This window comes from Narcine bancroftii, chromosome 3 (genome assembly GCF_036971445.1).
Source record: "Narcine bancroftii isolate sNarBan1 chromosome 3, sNarBan1.hap1, whole genome shotgun sequence".
NCBI classification, from domain to species: Eukaryota; Metazoa; Chordata; class Chondrichthyes; order Torpediniformes; family Narcinidae; genus Narcine; species Narcine bancroftii.
In genome coordinates this window covers 229,327,054-229,347,914 of record NC_091471.1, presented here as the reverse complement: position 1 = coordinate 229,347,914, position 20,861 = coordinate 229,327,054, and the positions used below count along the sequence as shown (strand labels likewise).

Below are 20,861 nucleotides of genomic sequence, written 5' to 3'. Positions count from 1 at the left end.
TCTTTAACTGCCATGCAAGTACCTTATGTGCCCTCTCATCCAACTCATAATATCGTTGCTTAGATTGATTAATTAAAAATTCACATTGATAAGTCTGCAACGTATTATAACGCAGTTTCAATCTAGGCAAAGCTCTTTTCTGGCCTTCTATCACTTTCATATTTAATTCCTTCTCCAATTCATCAATTTGCTTGTCTAATTTGAAAATTTCAGCCATATAGTCTTTCTTAACGTTAGTTGTATAACTAATTATCTGCCCTCTTACGTAAGCTTTTAATGCATTCCATAATACAAAATGACTTTTAACTGAATTAGTATTTTCAGTTAAGAAAAAAACAATTTGTTCCTAAACAAAAGTAACAAACTCATATTTTTTAAACAACATTGTATTAAATGTCCATCTGTAGGATGAACGTATTACCTCTAAACTTTATTAGGAAAAAAAACAATAAAGAATGATCTGATATAACTCTATTCTTATATTCTGCCTGCAATACTTTTCCTTGTAAATGTGCCAATATTTACAAAATGAATTCTAGAAAATGAATCATGTCGATAAGAATGAAATAAAAAATCTATCTCTGAAAGATTCTTTCTTTGGCTTGGCTTCGCGGACGAAGATTTATGGAGGGGGTAAAAAGTCCACGTCAGCTGCAGGCTCGTTTGTGGCTGACCAGTCCGATGCGGGACAGGCAGACACGATTGCAGCGGTTGCAAGGGAAAATTGGTTGGTTGGGGTTGGGTGTTGGGTTTTTCCTCCTTTGCCTTTTGTCAGTGAGGTGGGCTCTGCGGTCTTCTTCAAAGGAGGCTGCTGCCCGCCAAACTGTGAGGCGCCAAGATGCACGGTTTGAGGCGTTATCAGCCCACTGGCGGTGGTCAATGTGGCAGGCACCAAGAGATTTCTTTAGGCAGTCCTTGTACCTTTTCTTTGGTGCACCTCTGTCACGGTGGCCAGTGGAGAGCTCGCCATATAATACGATCTTGGGAAGGCGATGGTCCTCCATTCTGGAGACGTGACCCATCCAGCGCAGCTGGATCTTCAGCAGCGTGGACTCGATGCTGTCGACCTCTGCCATCTCGAGTACCTCGACGTTAGGGGTGTGAGCGCTCCAATGGATGTTGAGGATGGAGCGGAGACAACGCTGGTGGAAGCGTTCTAGGAGCCGTAGGTGGTGCCGGTAGAGGACCCATGATTTGGAGCCGAACAGGAGTGTGGGTATGACAACGGCTCTGTATACGCTTATCTTTGTGAGGTTTTTCAGTTGGTTGTTTTTCCAGACTCTTTTGTGTAGTCTTCCAAAGGCGCTATTCGCCTTGGCGAGTCTGTTGTCTATCTCATTGTCGATCCTTGCATCTGATGAAATGGTGCAGCCGAGATAGGTAAACTGGTTGACCGTTTTGAGTTTTGTGTGCCCGATGGAGATGTGGGGGGGCTGGTAGTCATGGTGGGGAGCTGGCTGATGGAGGACCTCAGTTTTCTTCAGGCTGACTTCCAGGCCAAACATTTTGGCAGTTTCCGCAAAGCAGGACGTCAAGCGCTGAAGAGCTGGCTCTGAATGGGCAACTAAAGCGGCATCATCTGCAAAGAGTAGTTCACGGACAAGTTTCTCTTGTGTCTTGGTGTGAGCTTGCAGGCGCCTCAGATTGAAGAGACTGCCATCCGTGCGGTACCGGATGTAAACAGTGTCTTCATTGTTGGGGTCTTTCATGGCTTGGTTCAGCATCATGCTGAAGAAGATTGAAAAGAGGGTTGGTGCGAGAACACAGCCTTGCTTCACGCCATTGTTAATGGAGAAGGGTTCAGAGAGCTCATTGCTGTATCTGACCCGACCTTGTTGGTTTTCGTGCTGTTGGATAATCATGTTGAGGAACTTTGGGGGACATCCGATGCGCTCTAGTATTTGCCAAAGCCCTTTCCTGCTCACGGTTTCGAAGGCTTTGGTGAGGTCAACAAAGGTGATGTAGAGTCCTTTGTTTTGTTCTCTGCACTTTTCTTGGAGCTGTCTGAGGGCAAAGACCATGTCAGTGGTTCCTCTGTTTGCGCGAAAGCCGCACTGTGATTCTGGGAGAATATTCTCAGCGACACTAGGTATTATTCTATTTAGTAGAATCCTAGCGAAGATTTTGCCTGCAATGGAGAGCAACGTGATTCCCCTGTAGTTTGAGCAGTCTGATTTCTCGCCTTTGTTTTTGTACAGGGTGATGATGGTGGCATCACGAAGATCCTGAGGCAGTTTACCTTGGTCCCAACAAAGCTTGAAAAACTCATGCAGTTTGGCATGCAGAGTTTTGCCGCCAGCCTTCCAGACTTCTGGGGGGATTCCATCCATACCTGCTGCTTTGCCACTTTTCAGTTGTTCGATTGCCTTATATGTCTCATCCAGGGTGGGAACCTCATCCAGCTCTAGCCTTTGGGGCTGTTGAGGGAGCTGGAGCAGGGCGGAATCTTGGACTGAGCGGTTGGTACTGAAAAGAGATTGGAAGTGTTCTGACCATCGGTTGAGGATGGAGATCTTGTCGCTGAGGAGGACTTTGCCGTCTGAGCTGCGCAGCGGGCTTTGGACTTGGGGTGAGGGGCCGTACACAGCCTTTAGAGCCTCGTAGAAACCCCTGAAGTCGCCAATGTCCGCGCTGAGCTGTGTTCGTTTGGCGAGGCTAGTCCACCACTCATTTTGGATCTCCCGTAGTTTGCGCTGAAGATGGCTGCATGCGCGACGGAAGGCTTGTTTCTTCTCTGGACAGGACGGCTTTGTGATTAACCCTTCTCCAAATATCTACTAAATTTAAATCTTTAATCAAGGCCCCAATTTGTATCGCCATCTTTGATTTCCTTATACATTTTGGGGATCGATCCATCAAAGGATCGAAAACACAGTTGAAATCCCCCCAACTAAAATATTTCATTAGCTTGACTTAATAACTGAAAAGTGTCTGAGATAAAAGACTCATCATCTACATTAGGTGCATAGATATTAAGTAGAGTCCAAACTTCATTAAAGATTTTAAAATCCACTTTTAAAACCCTCCCAACAGTCCATTCCACAGTGTGCAACTCAAAAGAAAAATTCATATGAACTAAAATCGCTACACCCTTTGCCTTGGAGTTAAATGAAGAAAAAAAAACACATGACAACTCCAAACTCTTTTGAATTTCAAATGCTCTCTTTCAGTCGAACGTGTTTCTTGTAAAAAGGAAATATCAATTTTCATTTTCTATATATTAGCTAAAACTCGCTTTTGCTTAATTGTATTATTTTTATCCCTGAATATTAAAAGTTGCAAATTTCAAACTAGACATCTTAAAAATGAACAATATAATCACTTAATACAAAATATCGCTCCCCTACTAATAAATGAAATCCACTCTCCCTCCCCTAATATTTTAAAGAAAGTTTATAACGAAATAAATATATAATAATTTCCCAAAAAAGAAAAAAAACACTCAAAGGTAGTTATGCCCTAACAAACTGGGTGTGGTTAACCCTACCTGTGACTGATGACTATCAAAGATTTCAGTGCCATCCACCACCCCCCCCACCAGCCAGAAATACAATATATATAACGATACAATTCAGTATTATAAAAATATTCAGCCCATCGACTCCATTTCCAATGACTGGTTTGTGTCTTCAACATCAATAAGACTGTGTCAAAACCTCCTTCTTTCCATCTTTCCCATTTTTCCAATTCTTTCCATTCTGTCTATTTTTATTTCCATTAACCCTCCTTTTAGGTGACGATGGTGAGACTCTTCCCTGGCCACGCAATTTTGGTAACGAATTAACAAAAACCAATGCATCAAAAATTGAAATTGAAAATTGCCATAGAAGACCTTCAACACAGCAGGGTATCGAAAAGCAAATTTATATCCCTTCCACCACAACACATCTTTAGCCGAATTAAACTCCCATCGATGCCTAATAATTTCTTTACTCAAATCTGCATAAAAAACTCTATTGTCCTGAATCATAATTGGAGCTTGAGCTTGTCTCGCCTTCTGTACCACCAACCACAAAATGATTTCTCTATCTTGCTAATTCAGGCACTGAATTAAAACTACTCTTGGTGGTTGTCCCAGTAACAGTTTCTTACATAATGCTCTATGTGCCCTCTCCAATACTAAACCTCCCGACAAAAACTTCTACCCAGCATCTCGCGGATCCAGTTTTGAAATTTTTTTATTGGATCAGATCCCTCAATATCCTCTGGATGACCCACAATTTTTACATTATTTCTCTCTCTTTGATTTTCTAATGAATCAATCTTTTTCTATATATCTCTCTTCTGGATTCCCCAATCCACGAACGAATCTTCCACTTTCTCTATTTTGTCCTTAATGCGCACAATGTGATCCTTACATTAAGAAATATTTGTCTCAATTTTTAATTTTTTTTCTTGTACTACATCCACTGATGTAAGGCATTTATTGACATCCCTCTTTAGTGTAGACAACTTCAGACATATTAGAGATTTTAGTTGTCACTTGAGTCATTTGTTGAGATATATTATCCAAATGATAGTCAATCCCTTCCAGGACAGTAAAAATAGAATCCAATCCAGGTTCCAGTTCTATATCTTGAGGTCCAAACTCCTCCTCCAAATGTTCCAGTGAACTGGTCATTCCAGGTAAGTCTTCTTCTTGCTCCACTCTTTTCCGGCCTTTTCCTGTGCGACTGAGGGTCTGCACACCCGACCGCGACACCCTGACCACATCGGGACGCGGCAGCTCGGCCCCCCACAGACCACACACGTTCCAGCAAATCGCAGAACCTAGAGGCACCGTGCATGCCCGGCAAGACCAGGGGTCGCACAGGGGCAGTCTCCAATGCCATCCTGCACATTCTCGGCTCCTCCGATGGCAGCGTTGACTGGAGGGCCCACCTCTCAGTCGGGTGGCCCACTCGCGGACATCGCGAATGCGCGTGCCAATTTCGCCTGAACTTGTCAACAAGCCGGCGCCATCCTGTAGAGACGAGACGGGTGCCAGTGTAATACTTAACCAAGCTGGTGTTCTCTGTGGCTTGGAGGTTCCAGACGACGACTCCATGGTTCCAACTGGACAGGTAGGCTTCAGTTCTTCAGCACTTTTTAAAAGTAATTTGTGCTGTAATTGAGTCTTGGGTTTTTTAATATTACCCGCCATTATGAACAAATAGTATTCTTAGAAATAAAAATAAAACGTTTGTGTATTTAAATTAAAGTTTAAAAACGGGTGTTTATAGAACTGGCTGGGGAGGATTAGGACTGCATTTCTGCCCTCTCCGCCATCTTGCCACGCCCCCAGTTGCAGATTCTTAATTGAAATCTCGTTATCCTCTAAAGCATATCTTTACTTCACTACTGTTGTTGTGCACAGAAAGTAATCAAGACAACTTGCCTTATCGTGCATAGATTATATGCTTGAAGCACGCAGAGGTGTACATGCTCTCGAAGCCTTTGAAGATTTTGAATCTATTCCTGTGCTTATAACCTTAGAAATACTATAATTAAAATACACATCTGATATCTCAGATACCGCCGATTGAGTCTCTACCTTTTACATTTCGCTTGGTAGAGCACCAATGGGACTATGCAACTTTCATTCATATGTTCCTATTCCACTAACCTTTAAGCCAGTTAATGAGGAATGCTGTGCCTTTACAGAGTCTTCTTCTTGTTTGCTCGTTGAAGCTGCTTCTTCTTCTGCTACTCGCTCCAACCTCCTGTCAAGCATTGTCAGTCCACCTGGCTGGCTCAACTCACGATCATACAATTCTTTGAGAGGAGCTGTTTTTTCGAGGTCGTTAGCCTGACGTGACTTCTTATTCATCATGGGTTCTTCACACTGCAACCTGGATTATAGCCCTAGCTTCTGGTTCCTGGGGACTGTAAACGAATTTTGCATCTTACTTTGTCCCTTTGAGAGAATTTCTGCTTACTGAATTGTTTTTGTCATTTGGCACACAACGTTCTTATCTCAATGTTTACAATATCATCTTCTGGACTTCCTGCCAATTCTGCGTCTCTGTGTCTTATACCTTTAAAGGTCGCAGGTGCCTGGCCAGTTCATGACCTAATTTCAAACTGCATTATTCACAGACATGGTCTCACATACTTTTGGAATATACTATTATTACAGCGTGGACTTATTTTTTCTTTAATTCAGGTTGTTATTCTTTCTTCTTCTTTGGCTTGGCTTTGCGGACGAAGATTTATGGAGGGGGTAAAAGTCCACGTCTGCTGCAGGCTCGTTTGTGGCTGACAAGTCCGATGCGGGACAGGCAGGCACGGTTGCAGCGGTTGCAGGGGAAAATTGGTTGGTTGGGGTTGGGTGTTGGGTTTTTCCTCCTTTGCCTTTTGTCAGTGAGGTGGGCTCTGCGGTCTTCTTCAAAGGAGGTTGCTGCCCGCCAAACTGTGAGGCGCCAAGATGCACGGTTTGAGGCGTTATCAGCCCACTGGCGGTGGTCAATGTGGCAGGCACCAAGAGCTTTCTTTAGGCAGTCCTTGACCTTTTCTTTGGTGCACCTCTGTCACGGTGGCCAGTGGAGAGCTCGCCATATAACACGATCTTGGGAAGGCGATGGTCCTCCATTCTGGAGACGTGACCCATCCAGCGCAGCTGGATCTTCAGCAGCGTGGACTCAATGCTGTCGACCTCTGCCATCTCGAGTACTTCGACGTTAGGGATGAAAGCGCTCCAATGGATGTTGAGGATGGAGTGGAGACAACGCTGGTGGAAGCGTTCTAGGAGCCGTAGGTGGTGCCAGTAGAGGACCCATGATTCGGAGCCGAACAGGAGTGTGGGTATGACAACGGCTCTGTATACGCTTATCTTTGTGAGGTTTTTCAGTTGGTTGTTTTTCCAGACTCTTTTGTGTAGTCTTCCAAAGGCGCTATTTGCCTTGGCGAGTCTGTTGTCTATCTCATTGTCGATCCTTTCATCTGATGAAGTGGTGCAGCCAAGATAGGTAAACTGGTTGACCGTTTTGAGTTTTGTGTGCCCAATGGAGATGTGGGGGGGCTGGTAGTCATGGTGGGGAGCTGGCTGATGGAGGACCTCAGTTTTCTTCAGGCTGATTTCCAGGCCAAACATTTTGGCAGTTTCCGCAAAGCAGGACGTCAAGCGCTGAAGAGCTGGCTCTGAATGGGCAACTAAAGTGGCATCGTCTGCAAAGAGTAGTTCACGGACAAGTTTCTCTTGTGTCTTGGTGTGAGCTTGCAGGCGCCTCAGATTGAAGAGACTGCCATCCGTGCGGTACCGGATGTAAACAGCGTCTTCATTGTTGGGGTCTTTCATGGCTTGGTTCAGCATCATGCTGAAGAAGATTGAAAAGAGGGTTGGTGCGAGAACACAGCCTTGCTTCACGCCATTGTTAATGGAGAAGGGTTCAGAGAGCTCATTGCTGTATCTGACCCAACCTTGTTGGTTTTCTTCTGAACAAAGTTCACAATGCAATTTTTCTTTGAATCAAAATATAGATATTTTTCTTTTTCTAATATATCCTAATTTCTGAGTATCATCTTCCAAATCATGTACTGCAATATCCTAAATTTAGATTTATTTAATTTTACATGTTAAACTCTGTGGCTGTTACTTTATGTAGGTTTACTTGATAAAATGGATAAACATTTTGCATAGCTTCACATTAAGAATTTCATAATGACGAATAACAAAATATTTACTGTATTAAAGAGATACGTCATATATCTGGAGATACTAGCTTAAAGAGATGCACAAACTTTAAAGAGATACAAAAACGTAAATACATTCACAATTGAAAGCAAAATTTCTCTTGCTCATGTTTTCTTCCCCTCTTATAGAATGAAAGAACAAGCCATTAGACTCGGCGGATATTATGACATATTAAATCATAGTCATTATAGTATCACTACAGGTAATAGTTATCTAAAGAGACAGGCACAAAATTAATTAAGAATAAAAAACCTTTATAACCTTAAAATTTGGATATACTTTTATTGATTAAAATTGCAATTTTTGTGGTTTAAAGTTGAAACCCGAATGTAATACCTGATTTACATATGAATCTCGCTGCCTTAAGTGGTGTTTAATGTGAAGACCAGTCTCTTGAAATAATAGAACAGCAGGTTTTAACCAGTTAATATTTCCAGGGATGTTCCTCCTTGAGCCGTCCATATCTTGATTTTCTGTTATTCATATTTCTCTTCTGAACCCGTTTTCCCCCTTGCCTCTCATTCCTTGTTTAGCACATGAAAATCAACAGTCCATACACCATATTTAACCCTTCCCACCTGCTAATTACCACTCCGGCTGGCCTTTTTTTCCCTTCCATCTGGATCTAAATCTGCTGGCTGTCTCCCCTCTCCACTCTCAATTCTGATTGAGTACACCGACCCGAAACATGCAGTGTTCCTTAGTCACATTAATACTACTCGACATGCAGTTCCTCCATGGTTTTAATTTTCTCTTGGTCTCAACAAATGCAGTCTCAGGCTGTGATTTTTCACTATTGTCAGTTATATTTGATGCTGGGAGAAACACTTACTTAATCAATATGATTGAATCATCAAAAGGTGCACACATTGTAGCGACACTATCCTACTTTACACTTGGATAAATTGCCATTTGAAAGAAATTGATGTCTGATATATCCCCCGAGGAAATATTACTGGTAAAGTTGAAGCCAAGTCAAATCTGACGAAAACGTTAGGGACATATGTTCTTCGCCTGTGATGCTGGCTGCACATTCTAAATTCACACCAGGAGATAATTTCCCTCGATATGCTTTAAATTGTGGTCTGGTGGAGAATCCGGTTTTATGTTGAGCAACATCCGGATATTACTGAGTGACATATCCTGATTGATTAATTTCTAGAAATTATGGCGCAAAATATTAAGGTTCGGAGTCAATTCTAAAATATGGTTTTAAACAAAAATAGCGAATACGCTCAAATGTATGCATCGGGATTTTGATGGGACATGGGCAGCCTAAAGACTTGGAAGTCTTGCTATACCTCTACATGGGTTGGAGAGACCCGACCTGAAGTACAGTATTCAAATCTTATCTCATTCACAGGGAATGTTATATATTGGCTTTAGAGGCGGCGTCGCTGAGTTTCAAGAAATTGCTTTCGGAAATAAAGAGCACAACTCAAGAGCGGAAATCGAATAGACTCTGGAGACCTATGAGAGTTCAGAACGATGTCAATGCAATCTTACCAAGACGTACAAAATCAGTAAGTCAATTGATATGTGAGAAGCAGAATGATTGTCTCCCCTAAAATATGAGACTTGAATTTGGAAACCTCGTTTCAAGATTCGGAGAAAGAAATAAAGAGCAATTTCTTCTCTCTCGAGGTGACTTTATGGAATTCGTTTAACAAAGAGCAAGCAGACTGCATCATTAAATACATTTAAGTAAAACAAAACGTGACAGAACTTTGATCAATGCAGGAATTTACGATTACAGGAAACGTTCAGGTGGGGAGTAGAGTGAATCTACCGATTTGTCGATTACCGTTGCAAGATTAACTACCCAGATGAACTCACCCGGATCGGACCTATCATGTTTTTTTTCTTGCAATCGATATGGTATGTTCAGCGCAATGTGCGTGAAGGTTTATCTATGTGGAATTAGGCTCCACGGCCTCTTTCACTGCCCGATCCACGGCTCAAATCCCATCTGTTCTCGCCACTCCAACTGTTTTCCAACAGCCAACTAATGTTACGTTTTGATTTGAAAAAAAAAACAGTTGTATGCTTCGGGTGGCGCTCTGTTTAAGTTTAATTGCAGCGAAGCGGATATTTCAATGCATTGAGAAATTGATCCCTGAACTTGGACTGAGTTACCACATAAATAAACGTGTTTGTGGAGCACCCTAAACTCACAAACATGTATCCGGACTGTGATAATTTGTATTCGGAATCGTTGTGAAGAGTGGGGTCCCCTCCCTTAATGGTGTAATAAAGAAAATGGACAAGATGCACCAACCACATCAGGATAAAGTTGCCAGAGATGGTGAAGAGCAAGATAGCAGACCTTCTCCTTTTCTCCACCTCCAGGTCACTGCGGTTCTCTCCTTTGCTCTGACACGTCAGCCCTTTACGAACACGACTAGCCACTAAAACGTATTTGACTGTAAATGCGTTAAGCAGCAGAATTAACACGAATGGGAGTAACGGCGATATAATGGTATTCAGGGAATTAAATGCCACCCATGATGAATCTGTGAAGCAGCTCGGTTTCTGCAAACAGAACCAGCCAACATTGCCGATCATTTTCGCCGGTTCAAATGTGAAGTAGAAAGGAACTTTCTGTAAACAGAGCAGAACACCGGCTGTTGTCAAAACCACTCCTGCTGTTTTAACGGTGCAGTATTTTGCTTTTAGCTTCGGGCAGCAGATGGCCACAAATCGATCAAAGGTGAAGGTGACGGTGAACCAGAGGGAACATCCTGTAGCGGCACGAGCCAGGACCACAATAACACTGCAAACAGGAGTGACATGCATGAAAGTCTGAGGGAAATATAAATAACTGATACGCGCCAGTACGACATTGAAGATGATGGTCAGAGGATCCGCTACTGCCATGGCGACCAGGTATAGAGTGGTACAATTGGAGAGGCCGCACTTTCCCCGGGACAAGGTCACAAGCGCCATCACATTAACTGGAAAATAAAAGCAATTAATAACGACACGTCTGCTTTTCTTTACCATTGGAACCAAGCTATACAGATTTCCCTTTAACTGTTTCACTCTATTAAGATGTAAGGAGCTGCACTGTGGTGTGGCAGTTAGTATAACACTATTAAAACGCCAGATGCTCGGGTTTGAATCCGTTTCTGTGTACAAGGAGTTAGTACTTTCTCCCCGTTTTTGCGTGGGTTTCCTCCAGGTGCTCTGCTTTCTGCCCATTTTTCAAAACGAAGGATTTATAGGTTAATTCGATTATTTGGGCAGCGCGGGCTCGTGAGTCTGAATTTGAATTTATGTTTATATGAATCTCTGTTCAGGTGTCAGTAATATTATTACCTGCACCGCCAGTGTCCGGAGATTGACGGAGAAACGGAGTTTTGATTTATAATCGCGACGTATCGCATCCTACACAGCACAAGGGATCAATTCGAGATAATTCCTTCTCAGTGGCTGTATACTCCGCGTTTAACGGAGCTACCTTTTAGAACATAAAACTGCAGTGTAGAACGGGTCTTTCGTCCCTCGATGTTGTGCCGAACATTTTTTGTCCTACCAAAACAAAGTAATCCCTTCCTTCCTTCCTCGTTAAGCGCTATTTTTCTTCATCCATGCACCTGTCTAATAGTCTCTTAAATTCTACCAATGATTCAAACTCCACCATCTCACCTGTTAAGGCATTCCAGGCGTCCATTACCCATTGTATAAAACACAAACCTGATGTCTACCTCAGGTTTCCTCCGTTCACTTTATTACAGATGACACTGCTGTTTTCTGTAATAGTGCTCCTGTTCTCGTTCTGTGGCTCTCAGAATATTGTGGACCTTAAATCACCTCAAATACATCTTCAGTCTGTGCATAAAAGTCTCAGCTCTGCTACCCTTGCCACTGAAGACATTCTTTACAATCCTGGCAACATTCTGGTCAATCTCCTCTGCAACCTCTCAATGTCTTCCACATCCTTCCTATAATGAGTGTAAGAGAACTGAACAAAATATTCCAAATATGGTCTAACCAGAGACTTTTATAGTTGCCAAATGACCGTTGAACTCCTGAACTCAAGCCCCGGACCTATGAACTTCTGCATTCCATAGGGCTGCATAATTATCCAATCAACCATTGCGAAAACCTTGCGAGATGTATGGATTTGGACTGCCGACGCCCCTTTGTTCTTCTACATTGCCTAGTATCCGACCATTTATCCTTTGTTCAGCTTTCAGGTTTAGTCTTTCAAAAACACATCATCTCACACTTTTCCAGATTGCACATCATCTGAAATTTTCTGCATAACTCCTCACTCTATCTATATACTTTTGTAATCTTCGACCACCCACATTTCTATCCACAACTCCTCCATCATTTATATAATTTGCAAAACTATTTGACGCATCCATTCACTTCTTCGTCGAGGTTATTCTAAAAATCACAAAAAATAGCCGATCCTGAACATATCCCTTTGGAACTACACTTGTCTCTGTCTTCCAAGGAAAATACATCCCGTCGATTACTCGTTGTTGAGTCAAGCTAATTCTGAATCCATAGAGCCCAGGTTCCATGGAGCTCATATCTCATGACTTTCCGAAAGAGGTTGACATTGAGATCTTGTCACATGCTTTTCTAAAATCCATATACATAACATCTATTGCATTACATTCATCAATAGCTTCCTTTTTACTTCCTCAATAACTCAATTAGGCTCGCGTGGCATAACGTTTCCTTCAGAAAATCATACTAACTATCCGGGAGAAGACTGTACTTCACCATAGACTCATAAATCCTGTCGTTAATAATCCTCTCCAATTGCTTGTATACCACTGATATAAGACTCGCTGGTCTACAATTACCAGGATTCTCCACATTGATTTCTTTAAGTCAAGAGGATCATATTTTACAATATCCAACCCTGTTTTTCTTTGTTGGTGGTCATCAGAGGTTGCAAATATCATAGCCAATGTCATGGTTACCTCTTCCCTCTCTTTCCCCCGGCATCCTGGGGTATATCTCGTCTGGCTGCGTGAACATAGATCTAAATGTTTTAAGAAGATCTGGCACTTTTTCTTCTTTAATATCATCATGACCAAGGCAGCCATATTCTTCGATTCGCACCTCACCTTGGCCAAGGTCCTTTTCTCAAGTAAACACTGAAGAAAAGTTTTGATTTTGGACCTCCTCGCCCACTTCTGCCTCCAGGCACATGTTGCCTCCTTTATCAGTGTGCAGTCCTAACCTGGCTCTCATCATCTTTTAAAAAAATTGTATTTTAATAATTTTCAATCAACATGCAATACAAGCGAATAATAATAAAAAAAGAAAAAAAACATCAATATGCATAATATTAACAAAATGATAAACATATCAATCTGCATGTCGATATTAAAGAAAGTGAAATAAAAGTCAACATTTGATTCAATTACAAGGAAGAATGAAAAATTGTAATAATATTACCAAATGCAAATTTAATGTGCATGTTAAACAAAATGGGGGAAAAGGTAATAGAAGAATAATAGAGAGAAAGAAGAACAAAATAAAAGGAAGCTCCCAGAAACAACAAGATAGTAGAATAGAAGAACAAGGATTAAAAGAGAAAGTATACGATAAAGAAAAGCTTGGATTCACCTCATGGGGGTGGGGGGTGGGTGGGTTAAAGAGACAGTGGAAATCATTAATGATTTACCCCAATGTATCTTAGGTTTGAATTCCATATTCTTGAAAATACACCATACCTGCTTTGGAGGTTCTCCGCAATCTCTACAGGGAAAACAATTATGCCTTTATATATTCGAGCGGGCTCAGCCTAGTTATGAATCAGATTTTCAAGTAACTGCTATGTATTTCCTGCCATTGCGAAACCGAGCTTAACAGAATTTAATTAATATTTGGACAACCTTATTTTAGGTCTTGCATCTTCTAAATTCCCCAATGAAATAATGTAGATGCATATAGCACAAAATAGAAATGTCCCAGAGATGGTAGTAGCATTAGATGAGGAGAAAAAATATAGATTGCAATGGGACGTTTTATTTGAAACACATTGCTTTTGGGATTAAACATAATTTTATAAATTGGATAAAGGCATTGTATGATCAGCCAAAAGCAAACTTGATTACAAATAAACAAATATCAAAACCCTTTGTGTTAGAAAAGTCTTCTATACAAGGTTGCCCATTATCAGCTTTTTTTATTTGCATTAGCAATCAAGCAATTAGCAGAAATGGTTAGAACTTATAAAGAAATTAAAAGTTTTGAAGTAGCTAATGAAAATTATAAAAATTAGTTTATTTGCAGATGATGTCATAGTATATTTAAGGAGATTAGCATTAACATTAAATGACTTGAAAGAGAGATTTAAACAATATGGACTATTATCAGGTTATAATGTCAATGTTGACAAAGATGAGGTGATGCCTATGGTGGATATGGATTATTCACAGTATAAAAGATTGACAAAATTTAAATGGTAAAATGATGCAATAAAATATTATGGGAAATAATTAATAGAAACGTAGATAATTTGTTTAAGTTAAATTATTTGCCATTTTTATAAAAGTTGGAAGAGCACTTGAGAAGATGGAAAGATTTACTGTCATGGAATATATATGTTTTGGAGATAATTGGTAAAATTAGAGTATGCTATAGGCACATTTTAAAACAGATCTTATTTGAAATACTAAAGAATTCATATTCAGTAACATTACAGAAAATATGGAGAATGCTATGCACACTTCAGTACTAGCTGTTAATTGCAATGATGTTAGCAAATGAATCAACTGGAGCCAGGTCATTTGTGTTGAGCATTTGTACAAGGCTTCATACCTTACTGCAAAGGGCTCACTCAAAGGTCAATGTGAAGTTTTGTTTACCTAAGAAAACAGATGGGAGCAAAGGACTAACTCCTATTGTTTGCTGGAGAAGGTGTGGGTTTTGCAAGTGAGAGAGTGATATGGGCTTTTTACAGTTGGAATATGAAGAGAGAGAGAGAGAGAGAGAGAGAGAGAGAGAGAGAGAGAGAAAACAGCCACAGCGAAGAAATCAGGAAGCTTGTTGGAATTGAAACATCAATCTCCAGATTGGCAGATGGCTGGAAGTGATATCTATCTGATATTTCTCTTTGAATAAGTGGAACAGAAAGGACTCTGGGATAACCTGAAAGAAAGAGCTTATCATCTGGAGAACCCTGATGACTAATCTTGGTACATCAGTTGTGGATATCCTGGAACAACATATCTCTTTCTGCAAACCCTATGAGAAGCTTTCTGAGCAATAAACGTTTACCTTTCGAGCACCAAAGTCTGGTGAACTTTATATATGTTAAATTCTTTGCACAGTATAAGCATTGCCTGTAACCATGGAACTTGGAAGAATGAGAAGTGAGATTGAACTGTGAACCAAAAAACTTAAATTTACACTCACATCATACACCTGCATATAGAATTAGAAAGGGGATAATTTGGGTTAGTTAAATTAATAGAGATAAGTTAAAGTTTGATTCTGTGTTCATGTTTAAAGAAAATTAAAAACAACTTTTGTTTAAGTAACCATTTGTCGCAGTGAACATCTATTGCTGTTTGGTTTTGGGGTCCTTTTGGTTTAATTGTCACTCTTCTCCTCTCTCCATTCTATTCTTAGCTGAAGACACCAGAGACTGGAACACCACGACGTCCTTTGTAGATCGTAACAGCACCAACAGTATCCAACAGGGGACGCTTTTTGTTGAGGAGATCGACCATAGTTTTGGTGGCTCTTCTGTCTTTATAAATCTACCATTGCAGCTTACATGTTTTGGTGTCACACAGTGTGTATCATTCAGGTCGGTTCCTTGAGGAACGTTGTATGAAAACAGAAGTTGATTGAATGAAAGGAGAGAGAGAGAGGGGAGAGAGAGAGAGAGAGAGAGAGAGAGAGAGAGAGAGAGAGAGAGAGAGAGAGAGAGAGAGAGAGAGAGAGAGAGATCTTTTTTGCTGTGGTGCTGTAAATAATCTATGTTTACTGTAATTGAGTTCAATCTCTGTGACTACAGTTCCATCATTACTTAGTTAACTGAAGAAAACAATCCCACAGTGTAACGGATAAAAATTGTAATTGAAAGTTAGTTGAATATAATCCCACCCCACGTTCCAAACTTTCCTTCATTGTGTTTATCATAAATAGGCAAAGCATGTATATATATTTACTATACATCGCAGTCCATTGTATTGCACAAAATATGTAGAAATTAAAATAGTGTCAACTTGCTCAGTGTGATGAGATACTATTCACACAACAACTAACAGCGCTCTTTAAAAACCGATGAGTTTTGAATTATTTGTATGTTTCTCAAGATTACTATGCAGGTTGGTAGCATAATTAAAAGGCCTACAGGAAAATGACCTTAATAAGTAGGAGGATTGATTTCAAGAGTCGAATGGTCATGTTGCAACTGTACAAATATCTGTTGAGATTACAGGAGAAAATTGTGTTCATTTCTGGGCATCTCCTTATTGGATGTGTGCGGTGGCAATGGAGAGGGTGCAGAGGATATTTACCAGGGTGTTGCCTTGATTGGAAATTAAACTTGATGAGGCAAGTTTAGCAGAGCTCTGGATTTTCCCTGTGGAGTGTACGCGGATATGAGGTGCCTTAATAGAAATCTACAAGATTCAGAGAGTAATAAATGAGTTTTCAGCCTGGGCCTTTTTCCAGGCACAAGAGGACATCTGAACAAAGTGAAGGAAGGAATGTTTAGCGGAGATATTAGGGCTCAGTACTTCTAACAGTGAGTTGTGAGTTCCTGAAATGCTGGAGGGTGGTTCTGGAGGGAGAAAGATTAGGGGCATTTAAGATACTTTTAAAGCTGGGTATGGATGAAAGAAAAACAGAGGGTTACGAGTTAGGAAGGGTTTAATATTTGTGGTGGGGGTATGTAGGTCGCACAACATAGAGGGCTGAAATAACAGAACATAGAATATTATTACACCCTGTAAACCAATATTTTTTATCACCATATATCTAATATTCTTTTAAATTCACCGATTGGTCCCGTCTCGACCATCACTCTGGGCAACACATTACAGACACCCACAATTCTATGATTAAAATATTTGACATCTGATGTCTCTCCATACCTTTCTCCCATCACTTTGTACAGATGTCGTCTGATGTTGGCTGCTCCTGCCTTGGAGAAAATGTGATGACATTTTACCTTATCTACGCCTCCCAAAATCTTGTAGACCCCTATTAAGTCAGATCGCGTCTTTTAGTAATCAGGACTGAAGACCCACTGAGAACAACTTAAGTGTTTGAAATCCAATTACCCACTTAAAATCAGCCACTGTGACAGAATCTAAATAACGAATTGTTAAGGAACGTGAAGCGCAATGTTTGCAATGCATGGTTAGCGTCATCAGTCCTTCATCTTTGATCCAAGGACACGGTTCAGGACAGATATAATAACTGGTTCTCTTGCCCTCAGTGCTGGAGGACCAGCTGAATGTTTTAACAATTTTGTGTTCTAAATTAATGAGTTAAACCTCCATTCGCAATTAAATGTTTGTTCCTCATGCTTTAAATGAACATTATAAATCATTCTAACTATATTGGTTATACATTCATTTGCGGAGATGAAATTTGTCGTAGTTCCCCACGTCTACAAATTAATAAACGCCGCAGTAACAAGGTTCCACTTTTAAATTCACACCTTCACACGCCACCCCCACCGAGTTTCAAGTCCACTGAGTGAATTGAGTGAAGACAAAATTTAGCTACACAACACTCCCTTAATCCGTAACTTGAATCTTTTTAATCCCTGTGATTCAGAAGATGAAATAAGGAAAAAATTCCCCAAACGCACTTGTAACTAACGGAGTTACACTTACCCTCACGGGATTGCTGTAAATCTTATCGCAATATGTGGAACATTTATTTTGTTCATATTCAATGGAACATTCATCAATAATGTCAATGTGGTTTAATGTGACTTAAATATATAAAATATATACAGTTGGGCAGAAATTCCATAGGTCCACTACCACCAGACCAAAGCATTCCGACTGATTGTAATTTCACCAGGCAGCAACATAGTCACGATGAACTAATGTGTGCATGACATGAATTTGCAAGACGATATCTTGTCACTTTTCGATTGCAACATCTCCTACGACTAAACAAATCCAATATTTTCACGTGAAGAATTGAAAATATTACATCGACATTGTTCTTACCAGGTATCCCAATAATAGCGATTAAGATATAGTATACTTTTCTGACGATCAAAAATGTGTCAAGCATGCTTTATGAGAATGAATCTGTCTTCGAGATCCCGACGATTTCTCTGAAGCAGACTCTGAAGAAAAGCTTCGTGATTTCCGTTTCCTTACACTCTGCTGTTTTGTAATTGCCAAATCGTATCAAAACAGTCGTTAAAAACTGTAAAAATAACAATGGCTTCATTCAAATTAAATCCCAGCTGTCACATACTGTGAGTCGTTTTGCGTCATACATGGAAAGTCTCAGAAGTGAAACATTTGCGATCCCAAAAGCCAGTTAAAGTTGTGTAAAACACATACATACCGGCCATTCAAATTGGTGTTGCTCCTTTGAGACTTTGTGCACTGATTTGCTCTGTTGATCAGATCGTGAAAATCGCATCGTCACTGTGTCCTCTTTTGGCTGTTATATTTCGTCCTGTAAATTGATCATAGTTAGAGGACACTGAAGCAGAACGAGAATATTCCCATCCCTTCCCTTCCCTTGCCCCTTCCTCCATCCCATTTGTTACCTAGTTAACCTTAATTTAGGTCTAACTACTTTAATATTACCCAACAAATGTAATATCGGGTTATGTGGGCCTTTAAGCCGTAAAATCTTCTCCAAAATATATCCTACCTCTAACCAAATGTGCTAACTCTGAGGCACTTACAACTAGAATGCAAAATGAACCAACTTCCTGGCCATATCTGAAACATAGTTCTGATAATGATGAATTCAATTTTAATTCAAAAATGCTGTGTTAAGTGTAAATGTCTTGAAAATATTATTTACTTTGCATATGAATAAAACATTAACATACATTTCCTATTCAAGTATAATTAAAAAAAACAGTGATTTTAAAATTTTTCACACTTCCACCCTTCCACTTCCCCAACAACCCAAGAGAAATGAAGGGGTAAAAGAAGAAAAGAATAAAGGAAACAACTGGATAGTAATGATAAAACTGACTCAAACTATCAAATAAAATTTAAAATATTGTGGAGGCCCGTCATGGTAGCAATCTGGCTGGTGCTCACTTTGATGAGCACAACCAAAAGCTGGCAGACCACAGAGTGGCACTGGCCCCAGCAATGAACTGGCAGATGAACGGCATGGCAGCATCAGGACTAGCGACCCCAAAATAGTGCTGACACCGCTGAACAGCCACTAGACAGGTACCGCATGCTGGCAAGAATGGATTGTTTTGTAAGATGGTATCCGTGCGAGGCAAATCTACTTAATGCCCAGGTGCGATTGGTAGTAAAGAAGATGAATGCTATGGTATAGTGTATAAGTGTAGAGAGGTGTTAATGAGAATCCATGGGGCACTGGTGAGACCCAAATTGGAGTATTGTGTACAGTGCTTCGCCCCCCTATCTTAGAAAAGATCTCATGTTCTTGGAGAAGGTGCAGAGGAGATTTACTAGGATGATTCTTGGAATGCAGGGGCTGGCGTATGGGGAGTGTTTGCCAGCTCTTGGGTTGTATTCATTGGAGTATATGAGAATGGTGGAGGGAGGGGGTAAATCTCATAGAGACATTTCTAATATTGTAAGGCTTTGACAGAGTGAATGTTGATAAAATGTTTCCATTGATGGGTGAATCGAGGACAAGAGTTCATAGTCTTAAAATTAGAAGTTATCCAATTGAAACAGAGAGGAAGAAGAACTTATTTATTCAGAGGGTCAAGGACCTGTAGAACTCATTCGTAAGGTTATCAAGGGATATGGGAAAAAAGCTGGAAATTGGAACTAGGTATGAGCATAATTCAGCTTAGTGGAGAGACATGGAAAAACTCGATAGGCCGAATGGCCTGCTTCTGCTCCCTTAACTTGTGAGAGTGCATCAGTACCAGGACGTGCGAGTGACGAACCATTTCACTTCTGTGTCCTAATCCCATACTCATATGTCTTTCCCATGGCCTCATGCACTATCCACAAGTACCACCCATAAATCTTATCCACAAGTACCACCCATAAATCTTAGCAACAACAACTGATTTTCGTCTGGGAGGATTCCTGCTGCATAAATTTCACATTGCCTTTTCCAGTTTCTGCGAACTTGCTCTTCAATCCCCCTCCATTCCTTTCTCCTGCCATCTTTCCCTCAGCTCTCCACCCAATTTTCTATCTATTCAATAGACACATTTCCTCCCCTTGATTTTTGCTGTGCCCTCCTTTCCTTTTCAACCTGTTACCTGCCTTTTCTATCATGCTCCTTTCCCCCCCCCCCACGCCTCGCTATTAACCTTTTCAGTCAAATGTGTGCTGATACTTTGCATACTTTACGAATGTCTATCTCCTGAAAGGTCAGTCATGTGTTTTTATCTTTGCTATATAATATAACGTGCATTGTTTAAACTGCTGAGTTTCTCCTGCATTGTGTTTTACAGATATCCCATCATGCCTTTCATACGCAGGTGTGTCTTGAAGCCTATACAAAGCTGTTATTATTTCTACTGCAACCATTGCATGCTGAAGCCCAATCCATGCACTCAACACTCTATGTAAAATATTTGTGCTGCACTTCTACCATAAACCTCCTCAAGTTAAATCTGTCAAGGTAGGTGTCAAAACTCAAGAATTTAAAATTAGGGTAAGGAGTAGTGTGACAGAGTATACATAAGATTTGGGGAGATATATTGGGGTTGGATTTTTAGTGTAGGTCACATAAATACACTTTAAAACAGATCTTATTTAAAATACCAGAGCTCTGCTCATGCTGGATAGGCCAGCTCCAAGAGCCTTTGCAAAGATTTGGCGAGTGCTAAAGGGACTTCACTAATAGATTGTGGTTTAAAATTGTGACAAATGAAAGAATCCATCGGAGTTGCGGGTTGTCTGGAGTGGAACCTGCTGTTGTAAGATGGTCATGTTGTTTTGCCAGGAGAGCGAGAGAGAGAGAGAGAGGGGGGGGGGGGGAGGAAGAGAGAGAGAGAGAGAGAGAGAGAGAGAGAGAGAGAATTAAGTTCTGCTGTCCTACAGTC

General features: G+C 40.6%; 1 protein-coding gene and 1 long non-coding RNA gene across 3 annotated transcripts in view; one reads left to right on the top strand and one right to left on the bottom strand.

Moving 5' to 3' along the window:
* Window positions 1-15,494, top strand: part of LOC138756403 (uncharacterized) — a 30,873-nt gene extending 15,379 nt beyond the window's left edge. Inside the window, exon 4 of the long non-coding RNA XR_011353052.1 lies at window positions 15,278-15,494. This is a non-coding gene — a long non-coding RNA (uncharacterized lncRNA). The remainder of the gene's footprint in view (window positions 1-15,277) is intronic.
* LOC138756402 (probable G-protein coupled receptor 139) overlaps window positions 1-20,861 on the bottom strand; it is a 122,913-nt gene that overhangs the window by 15,492 nt on the left and 86,560 nt on the right. The window contains exons 2-3 of one of the 2 annotated variants that reach the window (XR_011353051.1): window positions 18,197-18,310; window positions 17,982-18,052 (exon numbers count right to left, since the gene is read on the bottom strand). The gene's annotated coding sequence lies outside the window, so the exon portion shown is untranslated. Of the gene's footprint in view, window positions 1-17,981; window positions 18,053-18,196; window positions 18,311-20,861 lie in introns of those variants that run through there. The other variant, XR_011353050.1, reaches the window with a different exon arrangement.